A 20,882-nucleotide genomic window follows, 5' to 3' on the forward strand; every position below is an offset into this window, starting at 1 on the left:
TTTCTTTATCCAATCAACAGTTGGTGGGACACTTAGGTTGGTTCCCTGACTTTGCTATTGTAAACAGAGCTGCAATAAACATACGAGTGCAGGTGTTTTTTAATATAATAATTTCTTTTCCTTTGAGTAGATACCAGTAGTGGGATTGCTGGGTGAAATGGCAGCCCTATTTTTAGTTCTTTGAGATATCACCATACTATTTTCTATAGAGATTGAACTAATTTACTTTCCTACCAAAAGTGTATGAACATCCATTTTTCACTGCATCCATATCAACATCTGATGTTTTTTGACCTTTTAATAAAAGCCATTCTGACTGGTATGATATCTCAGTGTGGTTTTAAGTTTTATTTCTCTGATTATTAGTGATGTTGAGTATTTTTTCACATGTTTGTTAGTCTTTTGTATTTCTTCTTTTGAGAAATGTCTATTCATATCATTTGCCTGGTTTTCCATGTGGTCATTTGTTTTTTCTTGTTGAGTTGTTTGAGTTCTTATAGATTCTGGATGTTACTCCTTTGCCAGAGGGATCCTTTGTAAATATTTTCTCCCATTCCATAGGTTGTTTGTTTATTCTGTTGTTTATTTCTTTTGCTGTGCAGAACCTTTTTAGTTTAATTAGTCTTGTTTACCTGTTTTTGGTTTTGTTGTATTTGTTTTTGGGGTCTTCATCATAATTTTTTTGCCTAGATTGATATCTGGAAGAGTTTTTCCTAGGTTTCGTTCTAGAATTTTTATAGTTGCAGGTCTTACATTTAGGTCTTTAACCCATCCTGAGTTAATTCTCTTGTATGATGAGACATAGGGGTCCAGTTTCATTTTTCTGCATATAGCTAGTCAGTTATCCCACACCAATTTATTGAATACAGTGTCCTTTCCCCATTGTTTATTTTTGTCCATGTTATTAGAAGATCAATTGATTGTAAGTATGCAGCTTTATTACTAGGGTCTTTATTCTGTTCCACTGATCTATGTGTATATTTTTGTACCAGTAACTTGCTGTTTTAGTTACTATAGTCTTGTGTTATAATTTGAAGTCAGGCAATGTGGTGCCTCCAGATTTGTTCTTTGTGCCTTTAAGTGCTTTGGCTATTTGAGCTCTTTATTGGTTCCATAACAACTTTAAGATTTTTTTTTCTAATTCTATATAAAAAGACATTGGTAATTTGATAGGAATAGCATTGAATCTGTAGATCACTTTGGGCAGTATGACCATTTTAACAATATTGATTCTTCTAATCTATGACCATGAGATGTTTTCCCATTTGTTTGTGTCATCTATGATTTATTTCTTTCTCTTATCTGATTTCTCTGGCTAGGACTTCCAGTACTGTGAGTATTGGAGTAGTGAGAGTGGACATTTCTCTTGTTCCTGTTCTTAGGGGAAATGTTTTCAATTTTTTTTTGTTCAGCCTGATATTGGCTGTGGATTTGTCGTATATGGGTCTTATTATTTGAGGTATGTTCCTGTGATGCCTAGTTTGTTAAGGGTTTTTATAATGAAGGGATGCTGGATTTTGTTGAATGGTTTTTTTTTCATCTATTGAGATGATCATGTGATTTTTGTTCTTAGTTCTATCTGCATGGCGGATCATTAATTTGCACATGCAGAACCATCCTTGGATCCCTGGAATTAAGCACACTTGATTACAGAGAATTATCTTTTTGATATGCTGTTAGATTCAGTTTGCTAGTATTTTGCTGAGGATTTTTGCATCTGTGTTCATTAGGGATACTGACTTGTCATTTTCTTTTTTTGTTGTGTTCTTGCCAGATTTTGGTATCAGGGTGAGTGACACTGGGTAGAAAGAGTTAGGGAGGAATCCATCCTGTTTGATTTGTTGGAATACTTTCAGTAAGATTGGTACCAGCTGTTCTTTGTATATCTGGTAAAATTTTGGCTGTGAATCCATCTGGTCCTGGGATTTTTAAGGGGGATTTTAAAAAATTAATGATTTAATTTCATTATTTATTATTGGTCTGTTCAGGGCTTTTATTTTTTCCTGGTTCCATCTTGGGAAGTTACATGTTTCAAGGATTTTTTTTTTTTCACTTCTTCTAGATTTTCTAGTTTTTGGGTATAGAGGTGTTCATAATAGTCTCTGATGATCTGTGTTTTTCTGGTGTCAGTTGTGATGTCATCTTTATCATTCCTGATTGTACTTATTTAAATTGTTCCTTTTTTTTTTGAGAGGGATTAGTCTAGCTAGTATTCTGTCAATTTTGCCTATTCTTTGGAAGAACCAATATTTCATTTTGTTAATTCTTTATATATATATTTTTGTTTCAATTTCATTTAGCTTTGCTCTGATCTTTGTTATTTATTTTCTTCTGCTACTTTTGGGTTTTGTTCTTGCTTTTCTAGTTCTTTAGGTGTGATTGTTAATTTGAGATTTTTCTCTCTTTTTGGTGTATGCATTTAATGCCATAAACTTTCCTCTTAGCATTTTTTTTTTTTTTGCTGAATCCCAGAGGTTTTGGTATGTTGCATCTCTATTTTTACTCATTTCAAAGAATTTTTTGATTTCTGCCTGAATTTCATTGTTTACCCAAAAGTCATTCAGGAGCAAGTTGTTTCATTCCCATGTACTTGTGTAGTTTTGAGGGTTCCTCTTGGTATTGATTTCTAATTTTATTCCATTGTGGTCTGAGAAGATACTTGATGAAATTTTAACTTTTTAAAAAATTTATTGAGACTTGTCTTATAGTCAAGCCTATGCTCAATTTTGGAGAATGCTTCATGCACAGATGAGAAGATATATATTCTGTGGTTGTTGGGTAGATTGTTTTACAGACGTCTATGAGGTCCATTTGGTCTGTAGTCCAGCTTATGTCCAGAGTTTCTTTGTTGATTTTCTGCTTTGATGATTAGTCTAGTGACGGCAGTGGGGTGTTGAAGTCCTCCACTATTATTGTATTGCTGTCAGTCTGTATTCTTAGGCTTAGTTGTATTTGTTCTATGCATCTGGGTGCTACAGTTGGACGCATATATATTTACGATAGTTAAATATTTTTTCTTTTATCCTTTATTTTTATATAATGCTTTCTTTTGTCTTTTTGTACTGTTGTTGGTATACAGTCTATCTGATATAAGAATGGCTACTCTTGCTCGTGTGTATTTCCAATTGCATGATATATCTTTTTCCACCCTTTTACTTTTAATCTGAATGTGTCTTTAGCCAGTAGGTGGGCCTCTTGCAGACAACAGGTGGCTGAGTTTTTTAAGAAATCCAATATGCCATTTTGTGTCTTTCAAGTGAGGCACTTAGACCATTTACATTCAAAGTTAGAGGTTTTCTTCCTAATGTAGTGTTGTTGGCTAGTTGTTTTGGAGTTTTGATTGTGAATTTGCTTTATGGGATCTGTGAGCTTTGTATTTATGTGTCCTTTTTTGATGGTATTATTCTTTCATTACCATGTTTAGAACTCCTTTGAGCATTTCTTGTAGGACTGGTCTGGTGGTAACAAATTCTCTAGCAATTACTTGTCTGGGAAAGACCTTATTTCTCCTTTATTTATGAAGCTTAGTTTGGTAGGATGCAAAATTATTGGGTGGCACTTTTTTTTTTCTTTAGGGAGGCTAAAAATAGGCCACCAATATTATCTGGATGTAGGGTTTCTGTTGAAAACTCTACTGTTAGTCTGATCAGTATTACTTTGTAGGTGATTTGACCCTTTTCTCCAGTTGCCTTTAAGATCTTTTTCTTTAGTGTTGACCTTGGATAGACTGATGATAGTCATAGGTTTGGTCACTTTACATAATCCCATATTTCCTAAAGGCTTTGTATAGTCTTTAAAATTCTTTTCCCCTTATTTCTGTCTGATTGTGTTAATTCAAAAGACTGATTTTCAAGCTCTGAAATTATTTCCTCTGCCTGGTCTACTTTATTGTTAATGCTTTCAATTATATGTTGAAATTTCTTAAGTGAATTTTAAATTCCAGATGTTCTGATTGATTTTAAAAATATATTTATCTCTTCCTTCCTTTCCTGGATTGCTTTCATAGTTTCTTTGTGTTGACTGTCAATCTCATCTTGGCATCTTTGAGCTTCCTTGCAATCCGTACTTTGAATTTTTTATGTGTCATTTCTGAGTTTCCATTTTATTTATGGTCCATTGTTAGAGAGCTAGTGTAGTGACATCACTTTTGGTGGGTTTCTGCTGGGAAATCTGCAGTCCACCACCTTTGGTGATGTTACAACATTCAGATTTTTCATGGTGCCAGGATTCTTACACTGGTTCCCTCTTCTCTGGAGTCGCTGCCACTTCTAACTTTTGAAATTATTTTTGTGCATATATATATTTTTTCTTTTTCTTTTCCCTTTCCTCTCCTCCCTAGGGAGTGTGACTATAGAGTATGTTTGGTAGGTTCTTTTGACTTTGCTTGTATAACTGTGCACTTCTGGGGGCAGGTTTATATTGGGCTATGTGGTTCAATCCATAGGCCAGTAGATGGCACTTGCAGGTAAGAGCCAAGTGCACACAAGCGGATGGGTAAGTATGGAATCTTTGTTCAATGTGAGGTGCTTTCTGTTGTTTCAGGTGATGGGCTAGACAATGGAGTGCCTGGTGTCCCGAGCTTCCTGTTCAGCAGAGACAGAGGACCTTCTGGCTTGGCCACAAATTCCCCAATGACAAGAGCAGTCACCAGCCCTAAAGAGGGTGGCTGGGGGAAGTCCATGGTGAAATGTGCTGAGGTCTCTGTGGGGAGGGGTGTGACGGGGCCTTACTGGCTCAATCTCCTAGATAGGCAGAAATGCAATCTGTTTCTCTTTCACATCCCTGTTTCAGGGTTCATGACTTTCAGTTCAGATGCACACTGTATCCTATCTCTAGAAATCAATATAGCTGAGAACCTTGGAAAATAAATGCCTGTCCTTGAATCTCTCCATTGGAGTGGTTTTGGGGTGGAACCTCTTCACTCAGCATGATATAGATAGTTTTATGGCTTACCTGCTGCAGAAATGCTGCTGCTTTTTATAGGGAGGGCTTCTGCCTCTTGGCCCATGCAGGTGGGTGTTAATTGTGGTGGTGTTGATTGGTTGGATCAGTCCAACCTCAGGCCCTGGGGGAAGTGGTCAGGTGCCAGCAGTGTTGGAATGGGCTAGGTAGTTCCCCACTTCCCAGGGCCCTAGATGGCCCGTTGGATGGTGTGTATGAGTCAGGAAGGGGCTGGACCAGGGTCAGGTTAGCCCAGAGTTCAGGTGCTGGCTGAGATGGGAAGGGGTAGGCTAGTTTCTGGGTCTGTAGCAGAACTCTCAGGCAAAGGTAGGCAAAATGCTCAGGTGGTGAGAGATGTGCCTGAAGGCAGATTACAGGGCTACTGGGGCTGGGCTTTCAGAAGGGCTGTGGGCTGCACCTGAAATGTTTAGGCAGGAGCAGGATGGCTGTGCTCTGGGCCTTTCAATGGAGAGGGCTGGTCCTCTCAGCTGGACAGTGAAGACTGGCAGCTGTGGGATGTGTGGTCTATTCGCACTTTCCTCCTGCAGATGTAGTGCTGGATTTCGCTGTCAGGGGCACACAAAGGTGCCAGGCTTCCCCACTCCCTCCCTGGCCTGGGGTGGTGAGGCAGAGGCAGTGGTAGCCGCAACTGTGGAAGAATTGTCACTGGCTTCTGAGAGTTGGGCTCTCAGAATAATGCTGAGTACCAGCCATAGTGTTCAGATAGGGGTGGGAAGGCTGCATTAGGGGCCCGCCACTGAAGCCAGCAAGTCTCATTTGGTAAGGAGCAATGGAGGTGGGAAGTCATGGGGTGCATAGTCTGCTTGTTGCTCCTCTGCACCTCAGCTACAGTATCTGCACTGGAGGCACTAAGAAAATGCCCTGTCTCCCTGTTTTCTCCTTGGCCCAGGGATGGCAAGGAAGGAGGCAGCAGTGGCAGCGATTCCAAAGGGCTTGTGACCTCTGGGAGTTACAATCTCAGAGTAATGCAGAGCTGCAGCCACAGTGTTCAGGCAGGGGTGAGGCAGGTGCTCTGGGGTCCCAAGCTGGCAAGGCCCATTTGGCAGGGAGAAGTGCAGGTGGGGAACTTAATGATACAGTCTGGAAGCTCCTCAGTACTGTGGCTGCAGCATCTGTTTTTGGGATGTGCAAAAGTTTCTGGACTCCCTTCTTGGTGGGTTGGTGACAGTTGGTGCTATGTGGGATTGAGTGCTGCCTCTGCACAGGCTCCAGGCAGCTCTCTTTGTTGGTCTGGAGGCCCATGATGAAGGTGTGTATCCCTTGGGGGGGGTCTCTCATTCACTCATTGTTTTCCCACATTAGGGAGCCTCCGTCAGCTCTGCTGGTCCTGGGTAACCAGCTGCCCAGCTTCACTCCTCTTTATTCTCTGTGGGTCCTGTTGCTTCTCTGGTGAATCCCAGTGTGATCTCTTAGAAGATCCACTTGAAGAGTTAGTATCTACTTGTCACTTTGTTTCCTCCCGTGAGAGAGGCATGCACTACCTACTTCTAGTCAGCCATGTTGATCTGGAACTTTTCTCTTTTTAAATTTTTTTTTCCTTTTAGCATGCCTTATAATTTTTTTTTGAAAGCTGCACCTGATGTATTGGATAAAGGAAACTAAGGCAAATAAACTGTTAGTATGAGATTTTATGTTTATATGGCTAGCAGTTAGACTGTTTATTTATTGTTTGTTATAGTTATAGGTGTCAGAGGCTAAAATTTCCTCTAGTATTCTCTTTTGTTTTTGTCTCTATTGTTGTCTTCAAATTTCCCTAGAGACTCCTTCTTGAATAGAGTCTGAGCCTTGCAGTTCTTTTTAACAGTAATCTGTTATGATATAGGAGAATACAGAATGTGGTAAGGTATTGGGGGAGAGGGAGCCTGTTTACTTCTGATCAAGTATCAGTCTTTTGGTGGGCTTGTGCTTCTATGCTGTGACCTTCCCAAGTGCTTCTCAGCTCACTCCATTCCTTTCTTAGTTGAAACAAAATGGCTGGGTATTTCCCACTTCTATTGTTGGTTTGGTTTAGGTAAAACTCATGATGGTTAGGCTCTGGTAAAATCGGTTTTTTTGAGATTGGGTCTTAGTTAACAAGAACAGAAATATCTGAGTGTATTTAAAAATGGTTACTTTTGGCCAGGTGCGGTGGCTCATGCCTGTAATCCCAGCACTTTGGAAGGACGAGGTGGGCTGATCACGAGGTCAGGAGATTGAGACCATCCTGGCTAACACAGTGAAACCCTGTCTCTACTAAAAAATACAAAAAATTAGCTGGGCGTGGTGGTGGGTGCCTATAGTCCCAGCTACTCAGGAGGCTGAGGCAGGAGAGTGGCATTAAACTGGGAGGTGGAGCTTGCAGTAAGCCGAGATCGTGCCACTGCACTCCAGCCTGGGTGACAGAGTGAGACTCTGTCTCAAAAAAAAAAAAAAGAAAGGTTACTTTTCCCCTCTCTCTGTCTAAAGTATAGGGGAATTTTTTTTCTGATCCTTGCTCTGATAACTTGGTGGGGCTCCTGGAGATAACACTGAAGAACATGTTCCCCCTCCATGGGCCCCCAAGAGGTTTTATCTCTCAAGTTACTCCATACTAAGCCTCAAGAAATTAGTCAATTACCCTTTAAGCGCTCCTACCCACAGGCTCCAAATGTGGTTTCTGCCCCTAATAAGCTCCAATTTTCTGTATTCACCTGTATCTCCAGATTTGGGGAAAGCAATTTGCCCTGTTTCCTCAATTGAGCAAAGATTTGTTGATTTTTATGTTTTTCTTCTTGCAAAGAGGTGAGTGATGACTTCCAAGCTCTTGCCTGTTGGACTGGATATAAGAGTCAAAAGGTCTTTCAGTGGGAAATTATTCAGGTCATGATATACTTAGCCCAAAAGAAAGCAAAGGAGAGAAATTAATACCAAAAATTCGTTGTTAAAAAGACAGAAGAAAGATGATCAATGGGATGAGTAAAGAGAAATAAGGAAGGAGAATTCTCATATTTTGATGGTTTAGAATTATATTTTGACCTAATCAAAAATAAAAATCTATTTTCTTTTCATTTTTTTCTTCCTCTTGTCTCTTCCTTGTCTTTACTCTTTTCTTCATTTCCTCTATCCTTCTCCTTCTATCTTCTTCTTTTCCTTCCTTGTGTTGAGAGTTGGGGAGATTTCTTCTCCAGTTCAGTCATGTCAGTATTGATATTTCTGCTAGGGGAAAAATGGCCCATCCACTTTTAGACTGGCTACACTGGCACTCCAGACAGATGCATTGTGTTGGAATCACCTTGATGCTTACATTGGAGCCTGTCCCAGACCTTTTTTCTTTTTTCAAATAATCTTTTACTTAAAAAAAACATTTTATTGAGGAATAACTGACATACAAGAAGCTGTACATATGTAAACACAACTTGATGACAAGATCAAGTCTGAAGATAATTATATACCAGTGAAATTATCACCACAATCTGTGCCATAAACACATCACTCTTTCATGATTCTTACTGTACATTTTATTTGTGTTAACAATAGGGTAAACTTAGGGTGGCTTGGCTCTCAGGGATCCTCTCTGAAGGTCACTAATTGAACTCTCAAGTAAGGATGATTTACTCACTTACCAAGTGCTGAATACAAGTGTCTAGGAGAAGGATTGAAAGCTACCAAGTACCTCTTCACTTGACATGTTAGAGTTTAGGGCATTGCTTTCCATTGTTTTTAATATGCTTTGCTTATACTCTTGTGGACCATTTCAGTCTTCATTAATTTTCACAGGGCTCTTGCTGTAGACAGAATGAACATATAAGCTCTCCTTTTTTGGCTTTAGTGGGAAGTTATTCAGAAGTAGCTGCTGCAGTCTAGTGAGTCAGCAGTCCTGGTTTTTGCCAGGAGTGTGGAGAGCCATGCTTCTGTGGAGGCCAGCACATTGTCTGATGATGGAACCATAACAGCCTGGACACTGATCACAGGTGTGTGCCTTATCAAATGGGTGATACTGTTAATGCTGAGACAAACAAATGTCCTTAGAATCTCAGTTAGCATGATGGACTGTCTTGTGTATACTCAAAACCTAAAAAGATTAGCAATTGTTATTCAGTGCTTGGCCCTCCAAGCATCCCAGGAATCTAGTTATCAGATCCAGGCTGCATCTTTACCCAGTCTAACTCTAGCATTTTTGTTCAGAACTTCAATAAGTCATTAAATATAGTATTAAGTATCCAAGAGCCTTGAATAAAGAAATAGAAGAGAAGGCATTGTATTGACTTTGAGTAGAAGGGAGTGGCAGATGTCTTGCAAAGGAGGATGAATAAAGGTAAGCAAACAAGGCCTGGTTTGTGGCAGAGGATTAAAAAAAGCCCAATGTTGGTGCGAGCTTGGAAGTGAGTTGGACATGCATCACCTTCAGAGGAAGGTAATTCAGAAGGAAAAAGAAAGAGATATACAATCAGAGTTTTGCTTCTGTATCTTGGGCTTAATTATCCTTAGAGGATATACCCTCAGGTGCCACAATCCTGAGAATTCAAACCCATTCTTCCACTTACTAGCTGTTTAGCCTTGGGCAAGTTACTTAACTACTCTGTTCTTAGAGTTATTATCAAAATTAAATTATTTAATACCTATAATGCTCTTAGAATTACTGCCTGGCATGTTGTCAGCACTATTAAGTATATGAATCCTATATTACATAATTGTGGATTGCTTCCTTTGAACTATGTTGTGAGTGTAGAGGTTATAGAGGTGCCTGATGCACGTGTGCAGATGTAAAGTTTGGTCCTGTCACTGAGGAGATTTCAAAAGTGCAATATTCAGCAAAATACTGCAACTTAAAGTTGCAAGGGAATCATGTAGATTGTCCACTCCACATAGTCTATAATAACTAATTAAGATCAACTTGGAGAAGGCTTTCCAGGGGCTTTGTGCAGTCTCTGACAGCAGCTATCCTGCTGCACAGGCTCTTCAGGGACTTGGGTGAAGATATAAAGGGTGTGCTCGTTGGAGCTATGGGGGAATATATACAGTAAATGTTTGTTTAAAACAAATCAGATCCCAAAAGCTGTGGTTCAGCTTAAACTCTTCTTGCTTGTCTCACTGCAGCTCCTAACACTGCTCTCCTCTTAGTGTTAGGCTATACCACTTGGGTGTTTCTGTGCACACTGCATATCCTTTCCTTGTGCTATTCTTTCTTCCCAGATGTTTGGGGAATGCTTCTTTTGGGTCATTAGCTGAAAAAAGCCATTCCTCTCTGGGGCACCTTAAAGGGCATTATACTTTAATCATAACCCAGGAAACTGCCTGCAGCTCTTGGAGGCTCAAGGCAGACCCAGGGCTTTGCTGGCAAATCCCAGCTTTGCCTTGGATGGCAGGAAGAGGGCAGGCACCTGTCCCCATGGCTCAGTTCACACATACACCTTTATTTCACACTGAGCAACACATTGTCGACCTTATCAAGAAAAGGGATCTTCTCACTATAGCGAGGACCTGCTCATACCCCAATTTGGCTATACCTCTTGCCTCCGCACAGCCATCTGTGCCACCAGTGATGAAGGACATCTCATTTAAGGGTTTATTAAACAGACTTAATTAGGCAGGGAGACCAGGAAATGGCTTTATTTTTCTCTCACTGCATTCAATTCCATTCTGTTTGCTCTTCCTTCCCCACCACAGGATTGAATCTAGGGATGGTCTCACAGCATTTCTGGTCTGTTTTAGATACTACAATAGTCATGTCTTCAGGTATGAGCAAATTGAGATATATTTAAATTAAAGCTTCCTTCCCAGAAGCAGAGGAAATCTTATCCTCACCTGCTCAGGCCTGGCTCTGCTCATGGATCAGAGTTGTGATTGGGCTGGTTCTGCTCCTTCACTCTGCACAAGCATTGTCCTACCTCTTCCACATAGTCTGACTCCCTCTGCATCCTGCTGGATTTGGGCTTGGAGGAGGGAGCCATTCCCTCATTCAACAAATATTCACTGTGTTTTAAATTTCCGTCAGGTACTGCTCAGAGTTCTGGATATAAACCCGGATGATAACATCCTGCTTCATGGAAATTTTTTCAAGCAGGGTGAGGAAAAATGTATTAATAAAAATATATTGAATCTTAAGACAATAGGAGGTGTGGGGGAAAGTAAGGCAGAAAAGGGGAACAGGGATTTCTGGGAAGGGGTTTTGCCATTTTATATAGAGTAGTCAATGAAGGACATTCTCCTTAAGTGACATTTGGGAAAAGATCTAAGGGAAATAAGTGAGTGGGTCATGGAAAAATATGGGGAAGAAAACCCAAGCAGAGGAGACCTCGTATTCAAAGGACACAAGATGTGAACATTGAGGCAGAGAGGTAGTGAGGATAAGATGGAGTGAAGTCATGGAGATGTCAAGGTCAGAAGTGGAGAGGCCAGTTGAGGGATTATTGCAGTAATCTAGGAACAGGAGGAGATCTGCACAGAACTTGGCATTGCCCATTACCGACTATCTTCTGAAGGTAAACCAGAAGCTGGAGGTTTAAGGAGCAGGGAGAAGATGTGAAGGAGGAGAGGAGGGAAGGGAAAGAACTAGGGAATTGTGGTTGCAGAATTGCAGCAGTCCTAGGGGCCCCTTGAGGTTAGTGGTCATTAATTCAAACAAAAACAAGTCAGCTTGGTTTTACTTAGGTGACTTTCTATAGCCTGAGTGCAGAACATTTTTTCCAAAACATAATTTTGTGGGTTCTTTGGAGACTGCCGTATGAGGACATCTAATGTAACTTATTCCTTTGTGACTCTTTTCCGTCCCTATGAGGCAAAACAATTCTGGGATCTTGCATTTTGGCAGGACACCATCTTGTTCAGGATCCTTTAAAAGTGACTTGAGATTTTATTTTATTTGCACTTCCCAGAACATTCACATGCTTCTTGGGAATTTTGCATTCTTTCCTGTCATTGGTGGAGACATAGCTGACCCCCTGTTTTCCTCTCTCCTTGTTCAACTCTTGTGGCTGATTCAGACCTGTCCAGGTCAGAGTCCACAAACTATCTCGTTGCAACCCACACTTTAGGGGATACATGTGAAGTTCTTCCAAGAATTTTCCAGGCTTGATCCGGTCAAACTGCTATGTTTCTGCAGCCTAGAAAGTACTGTCTAACTAGAGAATAAGATGGTAACTTCCTTTTCATGGAAGTACGGACTTGGATCTCTTTTTATTCTTCCTTAAAAAAAAAGATTGCTAGGATAAAAGCACTACACCTGTGTAACAGGACACCTGCATACTATATACTATAGTAATAGAACACCTGTATACTCTTTACCCAGATTCACCTATTGTTAACTTTTTACACCATGTGGTTTATCATTTGCATGCTCTCACTATATAGATAGATAAAGAAGTCTATTTCTGTCTTTGTTTCCTCTTGAATACTTCAGTGTCTATTTTCCAAGAAGAAGCATATTCTCTTATAAAACTACAACACAGTTATGAACTTATAAAAATTACATTGATATAATTATTTAATTTTAAATCTAATATATCATTTTATATTTTAACTTAGATGTTGATTTAATAATGTCCTTTAAAGCATTTTCCTCCTGAGTATAAGCTCTGGTCTAGGCTCAGGTATTGCATTTAGTTGTTATGCCTCTTTGTCATCCATTAATCTAGAATATTTCCATATAATTTTATGACACTGACATTTTTGAAGGATACTTTCCCTTTCTTCTAAAAAGTAAAACATTTATCATTTTGCATTAATGTAATGTTTCCTTCTGATTAGATTGAGGTTATGTATTCTTTTTAAAGAACTGAGATAAAGTTCATTTACCACAAAATTCGTTTTTTAAAAATGGACAATTTAGTAGTTTTTAGTTCATTTATAAGGTTGTGCAACCATCACCACTGTCTAATTCTAGAATATTTTCATCATTCCAAAAATAAACCTCATACTGATTAGCAGTTACTCCCTATTCACTACTCCCTCCAGCCCCTGGAGTCCATTAATATACTTTAATTCACCATGTATTTGCCTATTCTGAACATTTCACATAAACACTGTTGTACAATGTATGACCTTTTGTGTCTGGCTTCTTTGATTCATCATGTTTTTAAGGTTTGTCCTGGTAGTATGTATCAGTGCTTTCTGGATGAGTAATATACAATTACAGGGAGATACAACATTTGTTTAGCCATACATCAGTTAGTGGATATTTGAGTCGTTTCTACCTTTTAACTATTATGAATGATACTGTTGTGAACATTCATGTACAAGTTTTTGTGAAAGTATGTTTTTATTTCTCTTGGGTATATACCTAAGAAAGTATTGCTGGGTTATAAGGTAACTCCATTTTTAACTTTTTTAGAAACTACCAAAGTATTTTCTAAAGTGGTTGCATCAGTTCACATTCCTACCAGCAATGGATGAGTATTCTAATTCACCCACATCATTGCCAACACTTCTTAATGTCTGTCCTTTTGATTATAGCTATTCTAGTGGGTTTGAAGTGGTATCTATCTCACTATGGCTTTAATTGCCATTTCCTCATTTCCCTAATGACTTTTTTTTTTTTCTTTTTGAGACGGAGTCTCACTCTGTCACCAGTCTGGAGTGCAGTAGCACAATCTCACTGCAACCTCTGCCTCCCGGGTTCAAGACATTTTCCTGCCTCAGCCTCCCGAGTAGCTGGGACTACATGCGCATGTCACCCCACCCAGCTAATTTTTTGTATTTATAGTAGAGATGGGGTTTCACCATGCTGGGCAGCATGGTCTCCATCTCTTGACCTCGTGATCCACCCACCTCGGCCTCCCAAAGTGCTGGGATTACAGGTGTGAGCCACTGTGCCCTGCCTTCCCTAATGATTAATGATACCAACTGTCTTTTCATGGGCTTACTGGCCACTTGTATATCTTCTGTGGGAAAATGTCTTGTTCAAATTTTTTGCCCCTTTTAAAATTAGGTTGCCTTTTTATTGTCAAGTTGTGTTCTTCGTATATTCTGGATACTAGACCTAGACCCTTATCAGATATGTTTGCAACTAATTGCTCCCATTCTGTGAGCTTTTAATTTTCTTAACAATGTGTCCTTTAATGCACAAGTTAATAATTTTGATGATATCCAATAATTTTTTTCTATTATCTATTTTTTTCTTTTGTTGCTTATGCTTCTGGTGTCATATCTAAGGAATTGTCTAGATCAAGGTCATGAAGATGTACTCCTATGATTTCTTCTAAAAGTTTTATAGTTTTAACTTTTAAATTTAGGTATTTGATCCATTTGAATTAATTATTGTACATGGCAAAAAGGAAGATCCAACTTTATTTTTTTGCAAGTGGATTTCCAGTTATCCCAGCTCCATCTTTTGCGAAGACCATCCTTTCCTTATTGAATTGTTATGGAACACTTGATGAAAATCAATTGACCACAAATGTATGGGTTTTTTTATGGACTCTCAATTCTATTCCATTGATGTATATGTTCATTCTTAGGCTAGCACCACATGGTCTTTACTACTGTAGCTTTGTGGTGACTTTTGATATTGGGAAATACAAGGATTCCAAGTTTGTCCTTCATTTTCAAGATTGTTTTGCTATTCTGGCTTTCATATATTTTCATATACATTTAAGAATAAGTATGTCAATTTCTGGAAAAGGGCAACTAGAAATTTGTTTTGGTTTATTTATTTTTTATTTGTATAAATATAGGGGGTACAAGTGCAGTTTTATTACATGGATGTGTTACATCATGGTGAAATTTGGGCTTTTAGTGTAACCATCACCTGAATAGTGTATACTGTACTCATTTAATTTATTGTCTTTCACCCACCTTCCACTCTCACACCCTTCTGAGTCTCCAGTGACTATTATTCCCCAATCTATGTCCATGTACACACTTTATGTAGCTTCCACTTATAAGAAAGAACTTGTGGTATGCAACTTTCTGTTTCTGTGTTATTTCACTTAAGATCATGGCCTCCAGTTCTATCTATTGCTGTAAAAGACATGATTTCACTTTTTTTGGCTGAGTAGTATTCCATTACACACACACACACACACACACACACACACACACACACACACACACAACACACACACACACACACACACACACACACACACACACACACACACACACATATATATTCAATTAATGGTCCTGAGAAAACTGGATTGCCATATGCCGAATAAAACTGGATTCCTATCTCTCAACATATAAAAAAATTAAGTCAAGATAGACTAAAGACTTAAACATAAGACTGAAACTTTTAAAAGTACTAGAAGAAAACCTAGGAAAAATTCTTCTGGACAATGGCCTAGGCAAAGAATTTATAACTAAGACCTCAAAAGCAAATGCAACAAAAACAAAAATAGAGAAATGAGACTTAATTAAATTAAAAACCTTCTTCACAGCAAGAGAAACAGTCAACTAGAATTTTGATAGGAATAAATTGAATCGGTAGAATAATTTGGGGAGTGTTGCCGTATTAAAAATATGAAGTCTTCCAGTCCGTGAACACAGGATGTTTTTCATTTATGCAGGTCTTTAATTTTTGTAATTACATTTTTTGGTTTCAAGTTTTTCACTTCTTTCGATAAACTTACTTGTACACACTTTATTTGTATACTATTGTAAATGAAATTGTTTTCTTAATTTTATTTTTGAAGTGTTCACTGTTAGTGTATAGAAACGCAGTTGATTTTTGTATATCAGTCTTTTATCTTGCAACCTTGCTGAATGTGTTCATTAATTCTAGTAGATTTTTGTGAATTGCTTAGGAGTTTCTGTATGTAAGATCATGCCATATGAGAATAGAAATTTTACTTCTTTTCCAAACTGGATGCCTTCATTTCTTTCTTTTACCCAATTGCTCCGCCTGAAACTGCCAATACAATGTTGAATAGAAATAACAGCAAAAATATTTTTCTTGTTTTTGATATTAGGAGCAAAGCTTTTGGTTGTTTACATTTATGTATGATGTTAACTATGGGTTTTTCATATAGAGTAGTCCTCCCTGATTTGTGATTTCACTTTGCATGGTTTCACTTTGCACAATTTCAGTTGCCTATGGTCAACCGTGGTCTTAAGATATTATATACTGTAAAACATTTTGAGAAAGAAAGAGAGACCCTACTCACATAGTTTCTTATTACAGTAAATTGCTATAATTGTTCTATTTTATTCTTAGTTATGGCTGTTAATCTCTTACTGTGCCTAATTTATGAATTAAACTTTATCATAGGTATGTATGCATAGGAAAAAACATAGTGTATATGTAGGGTTCAGTACTATCCACAGTTTCACGTCTCCACTGGTGGTCTTGGAACTTATCTTTCATGGATAGGGGGGAACTATTGTATGCCCTTTTTCAGATTGAATTTCCATTCTATTCCTAGTTTGTTGAATTTTTTTATCATAAAGGGAAGAAAGTTTTGTCAAATGCCTCTTCTATGTCTATAGAGAGAATTAGTGAATTTTTTTCCTTATTCTATTAATATTATTTATTACCTTGTTTGATTTTTGTATGTTAACCAGCATTGCATTGCTGGATAAATCCTAGTAGGTCATGGTGTAGAATCTTTTTAGTATACTGCTATATTCAATTTGGTAGTGTTTGTTGAGGATTTTTGCATCTATATTCATGAGAGATATTCATTTGAAATTTTCTTTACTCATAATGTGTTTGCCTAGTTTTGGCATCAAAGTAGTAAGATGGAGAGTTCTTTTTCTTCATTTATGTTTTTGGAACATAAATGAACATAAATGTTTGTAAAGGATTAGTTTCAATTATCTTTTAAGTGTTTGAAAGAAGTCATAAATTAAGCCATGTGGCATTCTTGTGCTTTTCTTCATGAGACTTTTAAAAATCTATTGTATCTAGGTTCTAATTCATTGGCACATAATTTTTCATAGTATTTCCTTAAAATCCTTTTTATTTCTAGAAGGTTGCTAATAATTTCTCCTCTTTTCATTTCTGATTCTTAGCAATTTGACATTTCTTTCCTCCTTTTTTCTTTTTATTCTAGCTAAACATTTGTCAATATTGCTAACCTTTTTAAGAAACCAACTTTTATTTCACTGGCTTTCTATAATGCTTTTCTATTCTGTTTTATTTATTTGAGCTTCAATCTGTATTTCTCCTTCCTTCTGCTTGCTTTACATTTAGTTTGCTTTTCTGATTCCTTAAGTAAAAATTTAGTTTATAGACTTAAATTTCTTTCTTGATATATGCATTTACAGTTATACAATTTCCTCTGAGTACCACTTTTGCTGAATCTCATAAGTTTTGGTATTTTATGTTTTCATTTTCATTTATCTTAAAATATTTTCCAATTTTCCGTTAGATTTCTTCTTTGACCCACTGGCTAGTTAAGGGTGTTTCATGAGACGTCTGTGTTTATTTCTGAATTTCTGAAATGGCATTGTGTGTTAATTTCTACCTTTTCCATTGTGTTTGGAGAATATATTTTGTATGGTTTTAATCCTTTAAATTTATTGAGACTTGTTTTATCACCTAACATAGAATCTATCCTTGAGATTGTCTCTTGCATACTTGAGTAGAATGTGTGTTCTGCTAATATTGGATAAAGGACCCTGCAGGTGTCTGTTAGGTCTAATTGGTTTATAGTACTATTCAAGTCTTCTTTTTTCTTGTTAGTTTTCTGTATAGTTGTTCTATCCATTATGAAATGTGGAAGTATTGATGTCTCCGACTATTATTGTTGATGTGTATTATTTCTTACAATTGCGTGAGAATCTACAATCATCTCTAAATAAAATAAGTTAAATTTTTAAAAACTATACAGTTTTTCAGTTCTGGGAGCTCCCATACCAGCTCTTTGCTTGGCTTTAATTGTTGGGGACATTTCTTCCCTTCATTCCTCTCAACTTGAGGGCCTTAGCTAAACTGCTAAATCAAAAGAAAAGTTCCCATTTACCATCCTGTTACTGAAGTGTCATGATGAATCAGATGACAGCAGGCAGAGAAGGAAGCAGCGGCTGAGCTCTTGGCATGACTGAGTCAATCTAGGAGGGATTGTCCAAATGCAGGACTGATTAGGTATCAATATCTGCTGAGTGGAGTCTCAATTATAGGTCAATAATAAAGGTAGAAATTGTACTTGTTGAGGTCAGGGTGGTCAGTGTAGTCCAGGTGGGATTGAAAATTAAAAACTAAGTGGGGACAATGGGTATCACTGTGTCAAAGATAAATCAGGTAGTTGCCAAAGTGGGGATCAGGAGATCCCCCAAGTCAAAGCAAATGATTCTTTCTGGGAGTGCACCTTGATTCTGGCAGAGTCCTTCCTGATACCTTATTTTGGGCTGCTTTTATTTATGCAAGGACCATCATTCTCAGCGAACTATCGCAAGGACAAAAAACCAAACACCACATGTTCTCACTCATAGGTGAGAATTGAACAATGAGAACACATGGACACAGGAAGGGGAACATCACACACCAGGGCCTGTTGTGGGGTGGGCGGAGGGGGGAGGGATAGCATTAGGAGATATACCTAATGCTAAATGACGAGTTAATGGGTGCAGCACACCAACATGGCACATGTATACATATGTAACAAACCTGCACATTGTGCACATGTACCCTAAAACTTCAAGTATAATAAAAAAAAAGAAGCACTAACATAAATAAATAAATAAATAAATAAATAAATAAATAAATAAAGGTACCTAGGACTTCTAACAAACAGGGAGTTCCCTGTCTGCCTGCAGGAAGCTGATGCCTGTGTTTGGTCACACAGACCACATAGGGCCCAAGTTGTCTGAGCCTCTGGCATGGCCTCCAGCTCTTAGAAGAGACTCAACTAAGGTACCTTCCTGTTTGTTCTTCTCAGGTTGTGGTATGTCTTGTATGCCAGCCAAATTGCATTGAAATTTATGTATGCATGTACGTATGTATTGCCTTTGGGAAATCCTTGAGATTCTGCTTGGGGTACAATGTGATATAATAAAAATAAGTCATTGGATCCCTAAACCGTGAGCATGCCTAGCTCTAAAAGTTACTGAAATTTAGGCAAGTTATTAAACTTCTATGTGTGTACATATGCATGTACACTAGCCATGTAGGCATGAACAACTATACATAGATGCATATACTGGCACATATACACTGGAGGGTGGCTGATGCAATTATTAAATACATTATTTGTAAAGTACTAGCGCTGTGTCTGATGTTCGAAGAATGAGAGCTTCTTAGTATTTTCTCCCTCTTTTCCTTCCCTTCTGCTTTCGTGTGTGTGTGTGTGTGTGTGCGTGTGCCTCAGAGAGAGAGAGAGCAGTAACTCACTCAGTTGGAAAAGAAAGCTGAAAACATACAAAAAACAAAAAACAGGGATTGCCTTGGCCTTAGGCATTTCAACCTATAGCTTTAACAATTTTGTTCCTGAAAGTGACCATTTCTTTTAGCTAAACTGACTGTATGGAGCAGAGGCTTTGACATTAGGTACAAGAATAGGTAGAAGAGTGTTACTGCTGGTAAGGGCTCATTTTGCCTTATAAAATAGATGCGAGTGCAGCCTTTTCTGGGCGGAACTAGATGTGGTCCCTGGACAGACCCCAGGCTGCATGTGAACACTGCAGCACTGTTTTTTCCCTTTCCCCTCTCGGTGCTCTCCATCCTCATAGAAACGGTGGTTGTGCTGCTGCACCTGGATTTTGTTACCGTGGTTACAGATGCAGTCCCTGGTGGAGAAGGGGAGGGAGCTGTATTTTTATAAGGGCAAATTGTACTGACATTTAGATTGGAGGCATCACAATGAAGAACGACTGCTGGAGAATGGATGAGCATGTGTTCCCTTTGCAAGTGGAATGTTGGGAAGACTCCTGCCTCCTGCCCTTTCTCAATGTTTGTGTGTGTGTAGCGGGGAGGAAGGGGTGTGGACTCAGCCCCTAACATATTCAGAGGACCAAGATTCTGGTCAGGAACAGAAAAAGAGCCTTTTCCAGTGAGATTTTGAGGGGTCAGGGCTGAATTAGAAGTTTCTCAACAGATGCTGTAAATTATATCAAACCAGAGTCCGATCTGAATAGAAAGCCAAATCCCCAAAGCCTAAGGGAAATGGGAAGGGTAGCCAAATGTAAAGAGCTGGCAATGACGTCGCAGAGAGGGAGTCAGCAGTCTGAGGATGAGGAAGATAGGAGCAGTACACGCTGCGCAGATTAGAGCCTTACCTCTGGAGGAGACTCATGTTTGCAGCCTGCTTCTTGGGAGTGGTGCCTGCGTGGGCTGGTGGAACTTATTTACTAGGCGGAATCTAGCTCAAGGATGCCTATGTCATTTGGGAAGTGGAAGAGCCAAGCAGGCTGCTGAGCTGGGGCTTCTTCCCCATCCTTACAGAAAATGATGTTTTTAAGGATAAATCGGTTGCAAAAGTTTTCTTCTGATCAGTAACAGTCTTAATGTATATAAAATGTCTCCATTCACAGAAGTGGAATTGTCACTGGATCTTCTGGTTTTCCTTGTTGGTTAGCCAATCAATCAGTTAGTCAAAAACATCTACTAAGTTTTCACTTCATGCCAGGGCTAAAGGGCTAAAGGTGCCTAAGGTTGAAATGCTATTTTTTTTTCAGTTTTTAATTTCTGATAATTTCAACTTTTATTTGAGATTCAGGGGTACGTGTGCAGGTTTGTTACATGGGTATATTGTGTAATGCTGAGGTTTGAATGATTGATCCTGTCACCCAAGTAGTGAGCTTAGAACCTAGTGGTTTTTCCATCCTTGCCTCCTCCCTCCCCCTCTAGTAGCCCCCAGTGTCAACTGCTGCCATCTTTATGTTCATAGTACCCAGTACTTAGCTCCTGCTAATAAGTGAGAACACGCAGTATTTGGTTTTCTGTTCTTGTGTTAATTCGCTTAGAATAATGGCCTCCAGCGACATCCATGTTGCTGCAAAGGACATTATTTTGTTCTTTTTTATGGCTGCAGAGTATTCCATGATGTATATGTACCGCATTTTCTTTATCCAGTCCACCATTGACG

This window comes from Hylobates moloch, unplaced genomic scaffold (assembly GCF_009828535.3).
Source record: "Hylobates moloch isolate HMO894 unplaced genomic scaffold, HMol_V3 SCAFFOLD_3, whole genome shotgun sequence".
Lineage (NCBI taxonomy): Eukaryota > Metazoa > Chordata > Mammalia > Primates > Hylobatidae > Hylobates > Hylobates moloch.